Source organism: Xenopus laevis, chromosome 9_10L (genome assembly GCF_017654675.1).
Source record: "Xenopus laevis strain J_2021 chromosome 9_10L, Xenopus_laevis_v10.1, whole genome shotgun sequence".
Classification (NCBI taxonomy): domain Eukaryota; kingdom Metazoa; phylum Chordata; class Amphibia; order Anura; family Pipidae; genus Xenopus; species Xenopus laevis.
Window position 1 is genome coordinate 48,440,142 of NC_054387.1, and position 20,906 is coordinate 48,461,047.

Consider the following 20,906-nt stretch of genomic DNA (forward strand, 5'->3'; position numbering starts at 1 on the left):
CTTGTTAGAGGGAGAAAAGTCAAATTAAAAGCTATGCTTAGCCGGCTAGTGATTTTTACCTACTACTTGTTAGAGAGATAAAAGTCAAATTAAAAGGTATGCTTAGCTGGCGTCTGAGCCGGCTAGTGATTCTTACCTACTACTTGTTAGAGAGAGAAAAGTCAAATTAAAAGGTATGCTTAGCCGGCTAGTGATTTTTACCTACTACTTGTTAGAGGGAGAAAAGTCAAATTAAAAGGTATGCATAGCTGGCGTCTAAGCCGGCTAGTGATTTTTACCTACTACTTGTTAGATGGAGAAAAGTCAAATTAAAAGGTATGCTTAGCCGGCTAGTGATTTTTACCTACTACTTGTTAGAGGGAGAAAAGTCAAATTAAAAGGTATGCTTAGCTGGCTAGTGATTTTTACCTACTACTTGTTAGAGGGAGAAAAGTCAAATTAAAAGGTATGCATAGCTGGCGTCTGAGCCGGCTAGTGATTTTTACCTACTACTTGTTAGAGAGAGAAAAGTCAAATTAAAAGGTATGCTTAGCCGGCTAGTGATTTTTACCTACTACATGTTAGAGGGAGAAAAGTCAAATTAAAAGGTATGCATAGCTGGCGTCTGAGCCGGCTAGTGATTTTTACCTACTACTTGTTAGAGAGAGAAAAGTCAAATTAATAGGTATGCTTAGCTGGCTAGTGATTTTTACCTACTACTTGTTAGAGGGAGAAAAGTCAAATTAAAAGGTATGCATAGCTGGCGTCTGAGCCGGCTAGTGATTTTTACCTACTACTTGTTAGAGAGAGAAAAGTCAAATTAATAGGTATGCTTAGCTGGCTAGTGATTTTTACCTACTACTTGTTAGAGGGAGAAAAGTCAAATTAAAAGGTATGCTTAGCCGGCTAGTGACTTTTACCTACTACTTGTTAGAGGGAGAAAAGTCAAATTAAAAGGTATGCATAGCTGGCGTCTGAGCCGGTTAGTGATTTTTACCTACTACTTGTTAGAGAGAGAAAAGTCAAATTAAAAGGTATGCTTAGCCGGCTAGTGATTTTTACCTACTACTTGTTAGAGAGAGAAAAGTCAAATTAAAAGGTATGCTTAGCTGGCGTCTGAGCCGGCTAGTGATTCTTACCTACTACTTGTTAGAGAGAGAAAAGTCAAATTAAAAGGTATGCTTAGCCGGCTAGTGATTTTTACCTACTACTTGTTAGAGAGGGAAAAGTCAAATTAAAAGGTATGCTTAGCCGGCTAGTGATTTTTACCTACTACTTGTTAGAGAGAGAAAAGTCAAATTAAAAGGTATGCTTAGCTGGCGTCTGAGCCGGCTAGTGATTCTTACCTACTACTTGTTAGAGAGAGAAAAGTCAAATTAAAAGGTATGCTTAGCCGGCTAGTGATTTTTACCTACTACTTGTTAGAGGGAGAAAAGTCAAATTAAAAGGTATGCATAGCTGGCGTCTGAGCCGGCTAGTGATTTTTACCTACTACTTGTTAGAGAGATAAAAGTCAAATTAAAAGGTATGCTTAGCTGGCGTCTGAGCCGGCTAGGGATTTTTACCTAATACTTGTTAGAGAGAGAAAAGTTAAATTTAAAGGTATGCTTAGCTGGCGTCATACCCGCCTAGTGATTTTTACCTACTACTTGTTAGAGAGAGAAAAGTCAAATTAAAAGGTATGCTTAGCTGGCTAGTGATTTTTACCTACTACTTGTTAGAGGGAGAAAAGTCAAATTAAAAGGTATGCTTAGCCGGCTAGTGATTTTTACCTACTACTTGTTAGAGGGAGAAAAGTCAAATTAAAAGGTATGCTTAGCCGGCTAGTGATTTTGACCTACTACTTAGAGGGAGAAAAGTCAAATTAAAAGGTATGCATAGCTGGCGTCTGAGCCGGCTAGTGATTTTTACCTACTACTTGTTAGAGAGAGAAAAGTCAAATTAAAAGGTATGCTTAGCCGGCTAGTGATTTTTACCTACTACTTGTTAGAGGGAGAAAAGTCAAATTAAAAGGTATGCATAGCTGGCGTCTGAGCCGGCTAGTGATTTTTACCTACTACTTGTTAGAGAGAGAAAAGTCAAATTAAAAGGTATGCTTAGCCGGCTAGTGATTTTTACCTACTACTTGTTAGAGGGAGAAAAGTCAAATTAAAAGGTATGCATAGCTGGCGTCTGAGCCGGCTAGTGATTTTTACCTACTACTTGTTAGAGAGAGAAAAGTCAAATTAATAGGTATGCTTAGCTGGCTAGTGATTTTTACCTACTACTTGTTAGAGGGAGAAAAGTCAAATTAAAAGGTATGCATAGCTGGCGTCTTAGCCGGCTAGTGATTTTTACCTACTACTTGTTAGAGGGAGAAAAGTCAAATTAAAAGGTATGCTAAGCCGGCTAGTGATTTTTACCTACTACTTGTTAGAGGGAGAAAAGTCAAATTAAAAGGTATGCATAGCTGGCGTCTGAGCCGGCTAGTGATTTTTACCTACTACTTGTTAGAGAGAGAAAAGTCAAATTAAAAGGTATGCTTAGCCGGCTAGTGATTTTTACCTACTACTTGTTAGAGGGAGAAAAGTCAAATTAAAAGGTATGCATAGCTGGCGTCTGAGCCGGCTAGTGATTTTTACCTACTACTTGTTAGAGAGAGAAAAGTCAAATTAATAGGTATGCTTAGCTGGCTAGTGATTTTTACCTACTACTTGTTAGAGGGAGAAAAGTCAAATTAAAAGGTATGCATAGCTGGCGTCTGAGCCGGCTAGTGATTTTTACCTACTACTTGTTAGAGAGAGAAAAGTCAAATTAATAGGTATGCTTAGCTGGCTAGTGATTTTTACCTACTACTTGTTAGAGGGAGAAAAGTCAAATTAAAAGGTATGCTTAGCCGGCTAGTGACTTTTACCTACTACTTGTTAGAGGGAGAAAAGTCAAATTAAAAGGTATGCATAGCTGGCGTCTGAGCCGGCTAGTGATTTTTATCTACTACTTGTTAGAGAGAGAAAAGTCAAATTAAAAGGTATGCTTAGCCGGCTAGTGATTTTTACCTACTACTTGTTAGAGAGAGAAAAGTCAAATTAAAAGGTATGCTTAGCTGGCGTCTGAGCCGGCTAGTGATTTTTACCTACTACTTGTTAGAGAGATAAAAGTCAAATTAAAAGGTATGCTTAGCTGGCGTCTGAGCCGGCTAGGGATTTTTACCTAATACTTGTTAGAGAGAGAAAAGTTAAATTTAAAGGTATGCTTAGCTGGCGTCATACCCGGCTAGTGATTTTTACCTACTACTTGTTAGAGAGAGAAAAGTCAAATTAAAAGGTATGCTTAGCCGGCTAGTGATTTTTACCTACTACTTGTTAGAGGGAGAAAAGTCAAATTAAAAGGTATGCATAGCTGGCGTCTAAGCCGGCTAGTGATTTTTACCTACTACTTGTTAGAGGGAGAAAAGTCAAATTAAAAGGTATGCTTAGCCGGCTAGTGATTTTTACCTACTACTTGTTAGAGGGAGAAAAGTCAAATTAAAAGGTATGCTTAGCCGGCTAGTGATTTTTACCTACTACTTGTTAGAGAGAGAAAAGTCAAATTAAAAGGTATGCTTAGCCGGCTAGTGATTTTTACCTACTACTTGTTAGAGGGAGAAAAGTTAAATTAAAAGGTATGCATAGCTGGCGTCTGAGCCGGCTAGTGATTTTTACCTACTACTTGTTAGAGAGAGAAAAGTCAAATTAAAAGGTATGCTTAGCCGGCTAGTGATTTTTACCTACTACTTGTTAGAGAGAGAAAAGTCAAATTAAAAGGTATGCTTAGCCGGCTAGTGATTTTTACCTACTACTTGTTAGAGGGAGAAAAGTCAAATTAAAAGGTATGCTTAGCCGGCTAGTGATTTTTACCTACTACTTGTTAGAGGGAGAAAAGTTAAATTAAAAGGTATGCATAGCTGGCGTCTGAGCCGGCTAGTGATTTTTACCTACTACTTGTTAGAGAGAGAAAAGTCAAATTAAAAGGTATGCTTAGCCGGCTAGTGATTTTTACCTACTACTTGTTAGAGGGAGAAAAGTCAAATTAAAAGGTATGCTTAGCCGGCTAGTGACTTTTACCTACTACTTGTTAGAGGGAGAAAAGTCAAATTAAAAGGTATGCATAGCTGGCGTCTGAGCCGGCTAGTGATTTTTACCTACTACTTGTTAGAGAGAGAAAAGTCAAATTAAAAGGTATGCTTAGCCGGCTAGTGATTCTTACCTACTACTTGTTAGAGAGAGAAAAGTCAAATTAAAAGGTATGCTTAGCTGGCGTCTGAGCCGGCTAGTGATTCTTACCTACTACTTGTTAGAGAGAGAAAAGTCAAATTAAAAGGTATGCTTAGCCGGCTAGTGATTTTTACCTACTACTTGTTAGAGGGAGAAAAGTCAAATTAAAAGGTATGCATAGCTGGCGTCTGAGCCGGCTAGTGATTTTTACCTACTACTTGTTAGAGAGATAAAAGTCAAATTAAAAGGTATGCTTAGCTGGCGTCTGAGCCGGCTAGGGATTTTAACCTAATACTTGTTAGAGAGAGAAAAGTTAAATTTAAAGGTATGCTTAGCTGGCGTCATACCCGCCTAGTGATTTTTACCTACTACTTGTTAGAGGGAGAAAAGTCAAATTAAAAGGTATGCATTGGCGTCTAAGCCGGCTAGTGATTTTTACCTACTACTTGTTAGAGGGAGAAAAGTCAAATTAAAAGGTATGCATTGGCGTCTAAGCCGGCTAGTGATTTTTACCTACTACTTGTTAGAGGGAGAAAAGTCAAATTAAAAGGTATGCTTAGCCGGCTAGTGATTTTTACCTACTACTTGTTAGAGGGAGAACAGTCAAATTAAAAGGTATGCATAGCTGGCGTCTGAGCCGGCTAGTGATTTTTACCTACTACTTGTTAGAGAGAGAAAAGTCAAATTAAAAGGTATGCTTAGCTGGCGTCTGAGCCGGCTAGGGATTTTTACCTAATACTTGTTAGAGAGAGAAAAGTTAAATTTAAAGGTATGCTTAGCTGGCGTCATACCCGGCTAGTGATTTTTACCTACTACTTGTTAGAGAGAGAAAAGTCAAATTAAAAGGTATGCTTAGCTGGCTAGTGATTTTTACCTACTACTTGTTAGAGGGAGAAAAGTCAAATTAAAAGGTATGCTTAGCGGCTAGTGATTTTTACCTACTACTTGTTAGAGGGAGAAAAGTCAAATTAAAAGGTATGCATAGCTGGCGTCTGAGCCGGCTAGTGATTTTTATCTACTACTTGTTAGAGAGAGAAAAGTCAAATTAAAAGGTATGCTTAGCCGGCTAGTGATTTTTACCTACTACTTGTTAGAGAGAGAAAAGTCAAATTAAAAGGTATGCTTAGCTGGCGTCTGAGCCGGCTAGTGATTTTTACCTACTACTTGTTAGAGAGATAAAAGTCAAATTAAAAGGTATGCTTAGCTGGCGTCTGAGCCGGCTAGGGATTTTTACCTAATACTTGTTAGAGAGAGAAAAGTTAAATTTAAAGGTATGCTTAGCTGGCGTCATACCCGGCTAGTGATTTTTACCTACTACTTGTTAGAGAGAGAAAAGTCAAATTAAAAGGTATGCTTAGCTGGCTAGTGATTTTTACCTACTACTTGTTAGAGGGAGAAAAGTCAAATTAAAAGCTATGCTTAGCCGGCTAGTGATTTTTACCTACTACTTGTTAGAGAGATAAAAGTCAAATTAAAAGGTATGCTTAGCTGGCGTCTGAGCCGGCTAGTGATTCTTACCTACTACTTGTTAGAGAGAGAAAAGTCAAATTAAAAGGTATGCTTAGCCGGCTAGTGATTTTTACCTACTACTTGTTAGAGGGAGAAAAGTCAAATTAAAAGGTATGCATAGCTGGCGTCTAAGCCGGCTAGTGATTTTTACCTACTACTTGTTAGATGGAGAAAAGTCAAATTAAAAGGTATGCTTAGCCGGCTAGTGATTTTTACCTACTACTTGTTAGAGGGAGAAAAGTCAAATTAAAAGGTATGCTTAGCCGGCTAGTGATTTTTACCTACTACTTGTTAGAGAGAGAAAAGTCAAATTAAAAGGTATGCTTAGCCGGCTAGTGATTTTTACCTACTACTTGTTAGAGGGAGAAAAGTTAAATTAAAAGGTATGCATAGCTGGCGTCTGAGCCGGCTAGTGATTTTTACCTACTACTTGTTAGAGAGAGAAAAGTCAAATTAAAAGGTATGCTTAGCCGGCTAGTGATTTTTACCTACTACTTGTTAGAGAGAGAAAAGTCAAATTAAAAGGTATGCTTAGCCGGCTAGTGATTTTTACCTACTACTTGTTAGAGGGAGAAAAGTCAAATTAAAAGGTATGCTTAGCCGGCTAGTGATTTTTACCTACTACTTGTTAGAGGGAGAAAAGTTAAATTAAAAGGTATGCATAGCTGGCGTCTGAGCCGGCTAGTGATTTTTACCTACTACTTGTTAGAGAGAGAAAAGTCAAATTAAAAGGTATGCTTAGCCGGCTAGTGATTTTTACCTACTACTTGTTAGAGAGAGAAAAGTCAAATTAAAAGGTATGCTTAGCCGGCTAGTGATTTTTACCTACTACTTGTTAGAGGGAGAAAAGTCAAATTAAAAGGTATGCTTAGCCGGCTAGTGACTTTTACCTACTACTTGTTAGAGGGAGAAAAGTCAAATTAAAAGGTATGCATAGCTGGCGTCTGAGCCGGCTAGTGATTTTTACCTACTACTTGTTAGAGAGAGAAAAGTCAAATTAAAAGGTATGCTTAGCCGGCTAGTGATTTTTACCTACTACTTGTTAGAGAGAGAAAAGTCAAATTAAAAGGTATGCTTAGCTGGCGTCTGAGCCGGCTAGTGATTCTTACCTACTACTTGTTAGAGAGAGAAAAGTCAAATTAAAAGGTATGCTTAGCCGGCTAGTGATTTTTACCTACTACTTGTTAGAGGGAGAAAAGTCAAATTAAAAGGTATGCATAGCTGGCGTCTGAGCCGGCTAGTGATTTTTACCTACTACTTGTTAGAGAGATAAAAGTCAAATTAAAAGGTATGCTTAGCTGGCGTCTGAGCCGGCTAGGGATTTTAACCTAATACTTGTTAGAGAGAGAAAAGTTAAATTTAAAGGTATGCTTAGCTGGCGTCATACCCGCCTAGTGATTTTTACCTACTACTTGTTAGAGGGAGAAAAGTCAAATTAAAAGGTATGCATTGGCGTCTAAGCCGGCTAGTGATTTTTACCTACTACTTGTTAGAGGGAGAAAAGTCAAATTAAAAGGTATGCATTGGCGTCTAAGCCGGCTAGTGATTTTTACCTACTACTTGTTAGAGGGAGAAAAGTCAAATTAAAAGGTATGCTTAGCCGGCTAGTGATTTTTACCTACTACTTGTTAGAGGGAGAACAGTCAAATTAAAAGGTATGCATAGCTGGCGTCTGAGCCGGCTAGTGATTTTTACCTACTACTTGTTAGAGAGAGAAAAGTCAAATTAAAAGGTATGCTTAGCTGGCGTCTGAGCCGGCTAGGGATTTTTACCTAATACTTGTTAGAGAGAGAAAAGTTAAATTTAAAGGTATGCTTAGCTGGCGTCATACCCGGCTAGTGATTTTTACCTACTACTTGTTAGAGAGAGAAAAGTCAAATTAAAAGGTATGCTTAGCTGGCTAGTGATTTTTACCTACTACTTGTTAGAGGGAGAAAAGTCAAATTAAAAGGTATGCTTAGCGGCTAGTGATTTTTACCTACTACTTGTTAGAGGGAGAAAAGTCAAATTAAAAGGTATGCATAGCTGGCGTCTGAGCCGGCTAGTGATTTTTATCTACTACTTGTTAGAGAGAGAAAAGTCAAATTAAAAGGTATGCTTAGCCGGCTAGTGATTTTTACCTACTACTTGTTAGAGAGAGAAAAGTCAAATTAAAAGGTATGCTTAGCTGGCGTCTGAGCCGGCTAGTGATTTTTACCTACTACTTGTTAGAGAGATAAAAGTCAAATTAAAAGGTATGCTTAGCTGGCGTCTGAGCCGGCTAGGGATTTTTACCTAATACTTGTTAGAGAGAGAAAAGTTAAATTTAAAGGTATGCTTAGCTGGCGTCATACCCGGCTAGTGATTTTTACCTACTACTTGTTAGAGAGAGAAAAGTCAAATTAAAAGGTATGCTTAGCTGGCTAGTGATTTTTACCTACTACTTGTTAGAGGGAGAAAAGTCAAATTAAAAGCTATGCTTAGCCGGCTAGTGATTTTTACCTACTACTTGTTAGAGAGATAAAAGTCAAATTAAAAGGTATGCTTAGCTGGCGTCTGAGCCGGCTAGTGATTCTTACCTACTACTTGTTAGAGAGAGAAAAGTCAAATTAAAAGGTATGCTTAGCCGGCTAGTGATTTTTACCTACTACTTGTTAGAGGGAGAAAAGTCAAATTAAAAGGTATGCATAGCTGGCGTCTAAGCCGGCTAGTGATTTTTACCTACTACTTGTTAGATGGAGAAAAGTCAAATTAAAAGGTATGCTTAGCCGGCTAGTGATTTTTACCTACTACTTGTTAGAGGGAGAAAAGTCAAATTAAAAGGTATGCTTAGCTGGCTAGTGATTTTTACCTACTACTTGTTAGAGGGAGAAAAGTCAAATTAAAAGGTATGCATAGCTGGCGTCTGAGCCGGCTAGTGATTTTTACCTACTACTTGTTAGAGAGAGAAAAGTCAAATTAAAAGGTATGCTTAGCCGGCTAGTGATTTTTACCTACTACTTGTTAGAGGGAGAAAAGTCAAATTAAAAGGTATGCATAGCTGGCGTCTGAGCCAGCTAGTGATTTTTACCTACTACTTGTTAGAGAGAGAAAAGTCAAATTAATAGGTATGCTTAGCTGGCTAGTGATTTTTACCTACTACTTGTTAGAGGGAGAAAAGTCAAATTAAAAGGTATGCATAGCTGGCGTCTGAGCCGGCTAGTGATTTTTACCTACTACTTGTTAGAGAGAGAAAAGTCAAATTAATAGGTATGCTTAGCTGGCTAGTGATTTTTACCTACTACTTGTTAGAGGGAGAAAAGTCAAATTAAAAGGTATGCTTAGCCGGCTAGTGACTTTTACCTACTACTTGTTAGAGGGAGAAAAGTCAAATTAAAAGGTATGCATAGCTGGCGTCTGAGCCGGCTAGTGATTTTTACCTACTACTTGTTAGAGAGAGAAAAGTCAAATTAAAAGGTATGCTTAGCCGGCTAGTGATTTTTACCTACTACTTGTTAGAGAGAGAAAAGTCAAATTAAAGGTATGCTTAGCTGGCGTCTGAGCCGGCTAGTGATTCTTACCTACTACTTGTTAGAGAGAGAAAAGTCAAATTAAAAGGTATGCTTAGCCGGCTAGTGATTTTTACCTACTACTTGTTAGAGAGAGAAAAGTCAAATTAAAAGGTATGCTTAGCCGGCTAGTGATTTTTACCTACTACTTGTTAGAGAGAGAAAAGTCAAATTAAAAGGTATGCTTAGCTGGCGTCTGAGCCGGCTAGTGATTCTTACCTACTACTTGTTAGAGAGAGAAAAGTCAAATTAAAAGGTATGCTTAGCCGGCTAGTGATTTTTACCTACTACTTGTTAGAGGGAGAAAAGTCAAATTAAAAGGTATGCATAGCTGGCGTCTGAGCCGGCTAGTGATTTTTACCTACTACTTGTTAGAGAGATAAAAGTCAAATTAAAAGGTATGCTTAGCTGGCGTCTGAGCCGGCTAGGGATTTTTACCTAATACTTGTTAGAGAGAGAAAAGTTAAATTTAAAGGTATGCTTAGCTGGCGTCATACCCGCCTAGTGATTTTTACCTACTACTTGTTAGAGAGAGAAAAGTCAAATTAAAAGGTATGCTTAGCTGGCTAGTGATTTTTACCTACTACTTGTTAGAGGGAGAAAAGTCAAATTAAAAGGTATGCTTAGCCGGCTAGTGATTTTTACCTACTACTTGTTAGAGGGAGAAAAGTCAAATTAAAAGGTATGCTTAGCCGGCTAGTGATTTTGACCTACTACTTAGAGGGAGAAAAGTCAAATTAAAAGGTATGCATAGCTGGCGTCTGAGCCGGCTAGTGATTTTTACCTACTACTTGTTAGAGAGAGAAAAGTCAAATTAAAAGGTATGCTTAGCCGGCTAGTGATTTTTACCTACTACTTGTTAGAGGGAGAAAAGTCAAATTAAAAGGTATGCATAGCTGGCGTCTGAGCCGGCTAGTGATTTTTACCTACTACTTGTTAGAGAGAGAAAAGTCAAATTAAAAGGTATGCTTAGCCGGCTAGTGATTTTTACCTACTACTTGTTAGAGGGAGAAAAGTCAAATTAAAAGGTATGCATAGCTGGCGTCTGAGCCGGCTAGTGATTTTTACCTACTACTTGTTAGAGAGAGAAAAGTCAAATTAATAGGTATGCTTAGCTGGCTAGTGATTTTTACCTACTACTTGTTAGAGGGAGAAAAGTCAAATTAAAAGGTATGCATAGCTGGCGTCTGAGCCGGCTAGTGATTTTTACCTACTACTTGTTAGAGAGAGAAAAGTCAAATTAATAGGTATGCTTAGCTGGCTAGTGATTTTTACCTACTACTTGTTAGAGGGAGAAAAGTCAAATTAAAAGGTATGCTTAGCCGGCTAGTGACTTTTACCTACTACTTGTTAGAGGGAGAAAAGTCAAATTAAAAGGTATGCATAGCTGGCGTCTGAGCCGGCTAGTGATTTTTATCTACTACTTGTTAGAGAGAGAAAAGTCAAATTAAAAGGTATGCTTAGCCGGCTAGTGATTTTTACCTACTACTTGTTAGAGAGAGAAAAGTCAAATTAAAAGGTATGCTTAGCTGGCGTCTGAGCCGGCTAGTGATTTTTACCTACTACTTGTTAGAGAGATAAAAGTCAAATTAAAAGGTATGCTTAGCTGGCGTCTGAGCCGGCTAGGGATTTTTACCTAATACTTGCTAGAGAGAGAAAAGTTAAATTTAAAGGTATGCTTAGCTGGCGTCATACCCGGCTAGTGATTTTTACCTACTACTTGTTAGAGAGAGAAAAGTCAAATTAAAAGGTATGCTTAGCTGGCTAGTGATTTTTACCTACTACTTGTTAGAGGGAGAAAAGTCAAATTAAAAGCTATGCTTAGCCGGCTAGTGATTTTTACCTACTACTTGTTAGAGAGATAAAAGTCAAATTAAAAGGTATGCTTAGCTGGCGTCTGAGCCGGCTAGTGATTTTTACCTACTACTTGTTAGAGGGAGAAAAGTCAAATTAAAAGGTATGCATAGCTGGCGTCTAAGCCGGCTAGTGATTTTTACCTACTACTTGTTAGATGGAGAAAAGTCAAATTAAAAGGTATGCTTAGCTGGCTAGTGATTTTTACCTACTACTTGTTAGAGGGAGAAAAGTCAAATTAAAAGGTATGCATAGCTGGCGTCTGAGCCGGCTAGTGATTTTTACCTACTACTTGTTAGAGAGAGAAAAGTCAAATTAAAAGGTATGCTTAGCCGGCTAGTGATTTTTACCTACTACTTGTTAGAGGGAGAAAAGTCAAATTAAAAGGTATGCATAGCTGGCGTCTGAGCCGGCTAGTGATTTTTACCTACTACTTGTTAGAGAGAGAAAAGTCAAATTAATAGGTATGCTTAGCTGGCTAGTGATTTTTACCTACTACTTGTTAGAGGGAGAAAAGTCAAATTAAAAGGTATGCATAGCTGGCGTCTGAGCCGGCTAGTGATTTTTACCTACTACTTGTTAGAGAGAGAAAAATCAAATTAATAGGTATGCTTAGCTGGCTAGTGATTTTTACCTACTACTTGTTAGAGGGAGAAAAGTCAAATTAAAAGGTATGCTTAGCCGGCTAGTGACTTTTACCTACTACTTGTTAGAGGGAGAAAAGTCAAATTAAAAGGTATGCATAGCTGGCGTCTGAGCCGGCTAGTGATTTTTACCTACTACTTGTTAGAGAGAGAAAAGTCAAATTAAAAGGTATGCTTAGCCGGCTAGTGATTTTTACCTACTACTTGTTAGAGAGAGAAAAGTCAAATTAAAAGGTATGCTTAGCTGGCGTCTGAGCCGGCTAGTGATTCTTACCTACTACTTGTTAGAGAGAGAAAAGTCAAATTAAAAGGTATGCTTAGCCGGCTAGTGATTTTTACCTACTACTTGTTAGAGAGAGAAAAGTCAAATTAAAAGGTATGCTTAGCTGGCGTCTGAGCCGGCTAGTGATTTTTACCTACTACTTGTTAGAGAGATAAAAGTCAAATTAAAAGGTATGCTTAGCCGGCTAGTGATTTTTACCTACTACTTGTTAGAGAGAGAAAAGTCAAATTAAAAGGTATGCTTAGCCGGCTAGTGATTTTTACCTACTACTCGTTAGAGGGAGAAAAGTCAAATTAAAAGGTATGCATAGCTGGCGTCTGAGCCGGCTAGTGATTTTTACCTACTACTTGTTAGAGAGAGAAAAGTCAAATTAAAAGGTATGCTTAGCCGGCTAGTGATTTTTACCTACTACTTGTTAGAGAGAGAAAAGTCAAATTAAAAGGTATGCTTAGCTGGCGTCTGAGCCGGCTAGTGATTCTTACCTACTACTTGTTAGAGAGAGAAAAGTCAAATTAAAAGGTATGCTTAGCCGGCTAGTGATTTTTACCTACTACTTGTTAGAGAGAGAAAAGTCAAATTAAAAGGTATGCTTAGCTGGCTAGTGATTTTTACCTACTACTTGTTAGAGGGAGAAAAGTCAAATTAAAAGCTATGCTCAACTACCCATTCCGCTGGAGGGCGACATCAATAAAATATTTGGGTGTCAATGTCTCGGCAGATCTAGATAAACTTTACCAACTTAACCATGAACCCTTGCTTACCCAAATCAAAAAAGATCTTATACATTGGAGACCTCTTCACATCTCTTGGTTTGGGCGTATGAATACAATAAAAATGAATGTCTTGCCGAGAATTCTTTATTGTTTCCAAACCATACCCATCCGTCCTCCTAAATGTTTTTTTGATAGATTGCAATCTGCTTTTATTGATTTTATATGGGAGGGCAAGAAACCCAGGATCAGTAAAAATATTTTAGAACGACATAAATCGCGTGGAGGCTTAAGTCTTCCCTGTTTGAGAAAGTATTTAAGGGCTACTGTACTTAATAGGATTCTAGAGTGGTTCCACCACCATGGGACTAAACAATGGATTCAGATCGAACAATCATTAGTGGATAGACCGTTACAGGCCTTATGGTGGTTAAATCCCTTTTTGCGCCCTGATGTTAGCACACTTCCCAAAATATGTAGGGATACTCTCTTGCAAGCTGATCAATTCCTTAAAGTATCACCATCTCTTATTGCACGTAATGGTCCTCTTTCCCCTATAATAGGAAACCCTGATTTTCCTCCAGGTATGACCCGAGGCCTCTTCTTGGGGAGGAGATATAATGAGAGTCTTTATTGTTCTCAAGTTCTACAGAACCAGCAGCTTATCCCTTTGCCGACCCTATGCCCTCTAGAAGCTGACACTTTCCTTTTGCGATTAAAATATACACAGCTCCAACATTGGCTAAAGAAGCGGTTGAGTTCTTGGCCTCGCAATTTGTTATCTTCCCCTTTTGAAATGTTATGTTCTCAAGACTCACCAGTGCAGCATGCAATATCTGTGTTATACAATTTACCTGAGCCTGGATCGGATAATGTATTACCTAAATATACGGTTAAGTGGGAAAATGAGTTGCAAACACCATTTACGAGGCAGCAGTGGGAAAATAGTTTTTTGTTGACACATAAATTCTCCATTGCGTGCAAAACTCAGGAAACTAATTATAAAATATTATCCAGGTGGTACAGATGTCCGGATATTCTGCATGCAATTTACCCTACTGTTTCAAATCTTTGTTGGAGGTGCAATAGGGAGACTGGTTCTCCTACACATATTTGGTGGTCTTGCACCAGCCTACAGCCGTTTTGGGCCTCTGTATTTCATATAATGGGTAAATTAACCGGATTAGATTGGCAGCCAACACCGGCTGTGGGTTTGCTGTCTATCCTACCAGGTTCTGCTACGAAATATAAAAAATCGTTAATTGGTTTTTGCTTAGGTGCAGCTAGATCTGTTATCCCCCGCCACTGGAAATCTATTACTCCCCCGACCATAGCTGAATGGATCTGTGAAATGGGTAATATCATGCGGATGGAGGAGTTACTCAGTTATTTCCACATGACGCAAGAGGCCTTTGTAGGCACATGGTCTCCTTGGGTACTTTACCTGGAGCAAAATCGCTGAAAATAGCCACACATGGACTAGGAGCTTGCTTGATTTTATGGACTGTCTTATTTTGTGTCTACTTTGCTATGCTGTTTGTAGATGACATCTTGTTGATGGATGGGCGAGTGACCAAGTGACTTTTCCTTCTCCCTCTCCTTTTCTCTTCTTTCATTCTTTCCTTTCTCCATTTTTTCTTTTTCCTTTTGTTATTATGTTTTTTTGGTTTGATTGATGGCTTATTACAGAAGCTTATTCGTACTGACGGAAATGTGCTCTCACTGGAATTTGCTTTAGACATGCTGAACCTGATGTATGTATTGTTTCCTCATGTGTTATCATACTGCATTTCCATGTACTTATATGCTCTGCAATGATTTCTTTGCTTTTTTGAAAAATAAAGAATATACAAAAAAATTAAAAGCTATGCTTAGCCGGCTAGTGATTTTTACCTACTACTTGTTAGAGAGATAAAAGTCAAATTAAAAGGTATGCTTAGCTGGCGTCTGAGCCGGCGAGTGATTCTTACCTACTACTTGTTAGAGAGAGAAAAGTCAAATTAAAAGGTATGCTTAGCCGGCTATTGATTTTTACCTACTACTTGTTAGAGGGAGAAAAGTCAAATTAAAAGGTATGCATAGCTGGCATCTGAGCCGGCTAGTGATTTTTACCTACTACTTGTTAGAGAGATAAAAGTCAAATTAAAAGGTATGCTTAGCTGGCGTCTGAGCCGGCTAGGGATTTTTACCTAATACTTGTTAGAGAGAGAAAAGTTAAATTTAAAGGTATGCTTAGCTGGCGTCATACCCGGCTAGTGATTTTTACCTACTACTTGTTAGAGAGAGAAAAGTCAAATTAAAAGGTATGCTTAGCCGGCTAGTGATTTTTACCTACTACTTGTTAGAGGGAGAAAAGTCAAATTAAAAGGTATGCATAGCTGGCGTCTAAGCCGGCTAGTGATTTTTACCTACTACTTGTTAGAGGGAGAAAAGTCAAATTAAAAGGTATGCTTAGCCGGCTAGTGATTTTTACCTACTACTTGTTAGAGGGAGAAAAGTCAAATTAAAAGGTATGCTTAGCCGGCTAGTGATTTTTACCTACTACTTGTTAGAGAGAGAAAAGTCAATTAAAAGGTATGCTTAGCCGGCTAGTGATTTTTACCTACTACTTGTTAGAGGGAGAAAAGTTAAATTAAAAGGTATGCATAGCTGGCGTCTGAGCCGGCTAGTGATTTTTACCTACTACTTGTTAGAGAGAGAAAAGTCAAATTAAAAGGTATGCTTAGCCGGCTAGTGATTTTTACCTACTACTTGTTAGAGGGAGAAAAGTCAAATTAAAAGGTATGCATAGCTGGCGTCTGAGCCGGCTAGTGATTTTTACCTACTACTTGTTAGAGAGAGAAAAGTCAAATTAAAAGGTATGCTTAGCCGGCTAGTGATTTTTACCTACTACTTGTTAGAGAGAGAAAAGTCAAATTAAAAGGTATGCTTAGCCGGCTAGTGATTTTTACCTACTACTTGTTAGAGGGAGAAAAGTCAAATTAAAAGGTATGCTTAGCCGGCTAGTGACTTTTACCTACTACTTGTTAGAGGGAGAAAAGTCAAATTAAAAGGTATGCATAGCTGGCGTCTGAGCCGGCTAGTGATTTTTACCTACTACTTGTTAGAGAGAGAAAAGTCAAATTAAAAGGTATGCTTAGCCGGCTAGTGATTTTTACCTACTACTTGTTAGAGAGAGAAAAGTCAAATTAAAAGGTATGCTTAGCTGGCGTCTGAGCCGGCTAGTGATTCTTACCTACTACTTGTTAGAGAGAGAAAAGTCAAATTAAAAGGTATGCTTAGCCGGCTAGTGATTTTTACCTACTACTTGTTAGAGGGAGAAAAGTCAAATTAAAAGGTATGCATAGCTGGCGTCTAAGCCGGCTAGTGATTTTTACCTACTACTTGTTAGAGGGAGAAAAGTCAAATTAAAAGGTATGCTTAGCCGGCTAGTGATTTTTACCTACTACTTGTTAGAGGGAGAAAAGTCAAATTAAAAGGTATGCTTAGCTGGCTAGTGATTTTTACCTACTACTTGTTAGAGGGAGAAAAGTCAAATTAAAAGGTATGCATAGCTGGCGTCTGAGCCGGCTAGTGATTTTTACCTACTACTTGTTAGAGAGAGAAAAGTCAAATTAAAAGGTATGCTTAGCCGGCTAGTGATTTTTACCTACTACTTGTTAGAGGGAGAAAAGTCAAATTAAAAGGTATGCATAGCTGGCGTCTGAGCCGGCTAGTGATTTTTACCTACTACTTGTTAGAGAGAGAAAAGTCAAATTAATAGGTATGCTTAGCTGGCTAGTGATTTTTACCTACTACTTGTTAGAGGGAGAAAAGTCAAATTAAAAGGTATGCTTAGCCGGCTAGTGACTTTTACCTACTACTTGTTAGAGGGAGAAAAGTCAAATTAAAAGGTATGCATAGCTGGCGTCTGAGCCGGCTAGTGATTTTTACCTACTACTTGTTAGAGAGAGAAAAGTCAAATTAAAAGGTATGCTTAGCCGGCTAGTGATTTTTACCTACTACTTGTTAGAGAGAGAAAAGTCAAATTAAAAGGTATGCTTAGCTGGCGTCTGAGCCGGCTAGTGATTCTTACCTACTACTTGTTAGAGAGAGAAAAGTCAAATTAAAAGGTATGCTTAGCCGGCTAGTGATTTTTACCTACTACTTGTTAGAGAGAGAAAAGTCAAATTAAAAGGTATGCTTAGCCGGCTAGTGATTTTTACCTACTACTTGTTAGAGAGAGAAAAGTCAAATTAAAAGGTATGCTTAGCTGGCGTCTGAGCCGGCTAGTGATTCTTACCTACTACTTGTTAGAGAGAGAAAAGTCAAATTAAAAGGTATGCTTAGCCGGCTAGTGATTTTTACCTACTACTTGTTAGAGGGAGAAAAGTCAAATTAAAAGGTATGCATAGCTGGCGTCTGAGCCGGCTAGTGATTTTTACCTACTACTTGTTAGAGAGATAAAAGTCAAATTAAAAGGTATGCTTAGCTGGCGTCTGAGCCGGCTAGGGATTTTTACCTAATACTTGTTAGAGAGAGAAAAGTTAAATTTAAAGGTATGCTTAGCTGGCGTCATACCCGCCTAGTGATTTTTACCTACTACTTGTTAGAGAGAGAAAAGTCAAATTAAAAGGTATGCTTAGCTGGCTAGTGATTTTTACCTACTACTTGTTAGAGGGAGAAAAGTCAAATTAAAAGGTATGCTTAGCCGGCTAGTGATTTTTACCTACTACTTGTTAGAGGGAGAAAAGTCAAATTAAAAGGTATGCTTAGCCGGCTAGTGATTTTGACCTACTACTTAGAGGGAGAAAAGTCAAATTAAAAGGTATGCATAGCTGGCGTCTGAGCCGCCTAGTGATTTTTACCTACTACTTGTTAGAGGGAGAAAAGTCAAATTAAAAGGTATGCATTGGCGTCTAAGCCGGCTAGTGATTTTTACCTACTACTTGTTAGAGGGAGAAAAGTCAAATTAAAAGGTATGCATAGCTGGCGTCTAAGCCGGCTAGTGATTTTTACCTACTACTTGTTAGAGGGAGAAAAGTCAAATTAAAAGGTATGCTTAGCCGGCTAGTGATTTTTACCTACTACTTGTTAGAGGGAGAAAAGTTAAATTAAAAGGTATGCATAGCTGGCGTCTGAGCCGGCTAGTGATTTTTACCTACTACTTGTTAGAGAGAGAAAAGTCAAATTAAAAGGTATGCTTAGCCGGCTAGTGATTTTTACCTACTACTTGTTAGAGGGAGAAAAGTCAAATTAAAAGGTATGCATAGCTGGCGTCTGAGCCGGCTAGTGATTTTTACCTACTACTTGTTAGAGAGAGAAAAGTCAAATTAAAAGGTATGCTTAGCCGGCTAGTGATTTTTACCTACTACTTGTTAGAGAGAGAAAAGTCAAATTAAAAGGTATGCTTAGCCGGCTAGTGATTTTTACCTACTACTTGTTAGAGGGAGAAAAGTCAAATTAAAAGGTATGCTTAGCCGGCTAGTGACTTTTACCTACTACTTGTTAGAGGGAGAAAAGTCAAATTAAAAGGTATGCATAGCTGGCGTCTGAGCCGGCTAGTGATTTTTACCTACTACTTGTTAGAGAGAGAAAAGTCAAATTAAAAGGTATGCTTAGCCGGCTAGTGATTTTTACCTACTACTTGTTAGAGAGAGAAAAGTCAAATTAAAAGGTATGCTTAGCTGGCGTCTGAGCCGGCTAGTGATTCTTACCTACTACTTGTTAGAGAGAGAAAAGTCAAATTAAAAGGTATGCTTAGCCGGCTAGTGATTTTTACCTACTACTTGTTAGAGGGAGAAAAGTCAAATTAAAAGGTATGCATAGCTGGCGTCTGAGCCGGCTAGTGATTTTTACCTACTACTTGTTAGAGAGATAAAAGTCAAATTAAAAGGTATGCTTAGCTGGCGTCTGAGCCGGCTAGGGATTTTTACCTAATACTTGTTAGAGAGAGAAAAGTTAAATTTAAAGGTATGCTTAGCTGGCGTCATACCCGCCTAGTGATTTTTACCTACTACTTGTTAGAGAGAGAAAAGTCAAATTAAAAGGTATGCTTAGCTGGCTAGTGATTTTTACCTACTACTTGTTAGAGGGAGAAAAGTCAAATTAAAAGGTATGCTTAGCCGGCTAGTGATTTTTACCTACTACTTGTTAGAGGGAGAAAAGTCAAATTAAAAGGTATGCATAGCTGGCGTCTGAGCCGGCTAGTGATTTTTACCTACTACTTGTTAGAGAGAGAAAAGTCAAATTAAAAGGTATGCTTAGCTGGCTAGTGATTTTTACCTACTACTTGTTAGAGGGAGAAAAGTCAAATTAAAAGGTATGCTTAGCCGGCTAGTGATTTTTACCTACTACTTGTTAGAGGGAGAAAAGTCAAATTAAAAGGTATGCTTAGCCGGCTAGTGATTTGACCTACTACTTAGAGGGAGAAAAGTCAAATTAAAAGGTATGCATAGCTGGCGTCTGAGCCGGCTAGTGATTTTTACCTACTACTTGTTAGAGAGAGAAAAGTCAAATTAAAAGGTACAGTATGCTTAGCCGGCTAGTGATTTTTACCTACTACTTGTTAGAGAGAGAAAAGTTAAATTTAAAGGTATGCTTAGCTGGCGTCATACCCGGCTAGTGATTTTTACCTACTACTTGTTAGAGAGAGAAAAGTCAAATTAAAAGGTATGCTTAGCTGGCTAGTGATTTTTACCTACTACTTGATAGAGAGAGAAAAGTCAAATTAAAAGGTATGCTTAGCAGGCTAGTGATTTTTACCTACTACTTGTTAGAGGGAGAAAAGTCAAATTAAAAGGTATGCATAGCTGGCGTCTGAGCCGGCTAGTGATTTTTACCTACTACTTGTTAGAGAGAGAAAAGTCAAATTAAAATGTATGCTTAGCTGGCGTCTGAGCCAGCTAGGGATTTTTACCTAATACTTGTTAGAGGGAGAAAAGTTAAATTTAAAGGTATGCTTAGCTGGCGTCATACCCGCCTAGTGATTTTTACCTACTACTTGTTAGAGGGAGAAAAGTCAAATTAAAAGGTATGCATTGGCGTCTAAGCCGGCTAGTGATTTTTACCTACTACTTGTTAGAGGGAGAAAAGTCAAATTAAAAGGTATGCATAGCTGGCGTCTAAGCCGGCTAGTGATTTTTACCTACTACTTGTTAGAGGGAGAAAAGTCAAATTAAAAGGTATGCTTAGCCGGCTAGTGATTTTTACCTACTACTTGTTAGAGGGAGAAAAGTCAAATTAAAAGGTATGCTTAGCCGGCTAGTGATTTTTACCTACTACTTGTTAGAGAGAGAAAAGTCAAATTAAAAGGTATGCTTAGCCGGCTAGTGATTTTTACCTACTACTTGTTAGAGGGAGAAAAGTTAAATTAAAAGGTATGCATAGCTGGCGTCTGAGCCGGCTAGTGATTTTTACCTACTACTTGTTAGAGAGAGAAAAGTCAAATTAAAAGGTATGCTTAGCCGGCTAGTGATTTTTACCTACTACTTGTTAGAGGGAGAAAAGTCAAATTAAAAGGTATGCATAGCTGGCGTCTGAGCCGGCTAGTGATTTTTACCTACTACTTGTTAGAGAGAGAAAAGTCAAATTAAAAGGTATGCTTAGCCGGCTAGTGATTTTTACCTACTACTTGTTAGAGAGAGAAAAGTCAAATTAAAAGGTATGCTTAGCCGGCTACTGATTTTTACCTACTACTTGTTAGAGGGAGAAAAGTCAAATTAAAAGGTATGCTTAGCCGGCTAGTGACTTTTACCTACTACTTGTTAGAGGGAGAAAAGTCAAATTAAAAGGTATGCATAGCTGGCGTCTGAGCCGGCTAGTGATTTTTACCTACTACTTGTTAGAGAGAGAAAAGTCAAATTAAAAGGTATGCTTAGCCGGCTAGTGATTTTTACCTACTACTTGTTAGAGAGAGAAAAGTCAAATTAAAAGGTATGCTTAGCTGGCGTCTGAGCCGGCTAGTGATTCTTACCTACTACTTGTTAGAGAGAGAAAAGTCAAATTAAAAGGTATGCTTAGCCGGCTAGTGATTTTTACCTACTATTTGTTAGAGGGAGAAAAGTCAAATTAAAAGGTATGCATAGCTGGCGTCTGAGCCGGCTAGTGATTTTTACCTACTACTTGTTAGAGAGATAAAAGTCAAATTAAAAGGTATGCTTAGCTGGCGTCTGAGCCGGCTAGGGATT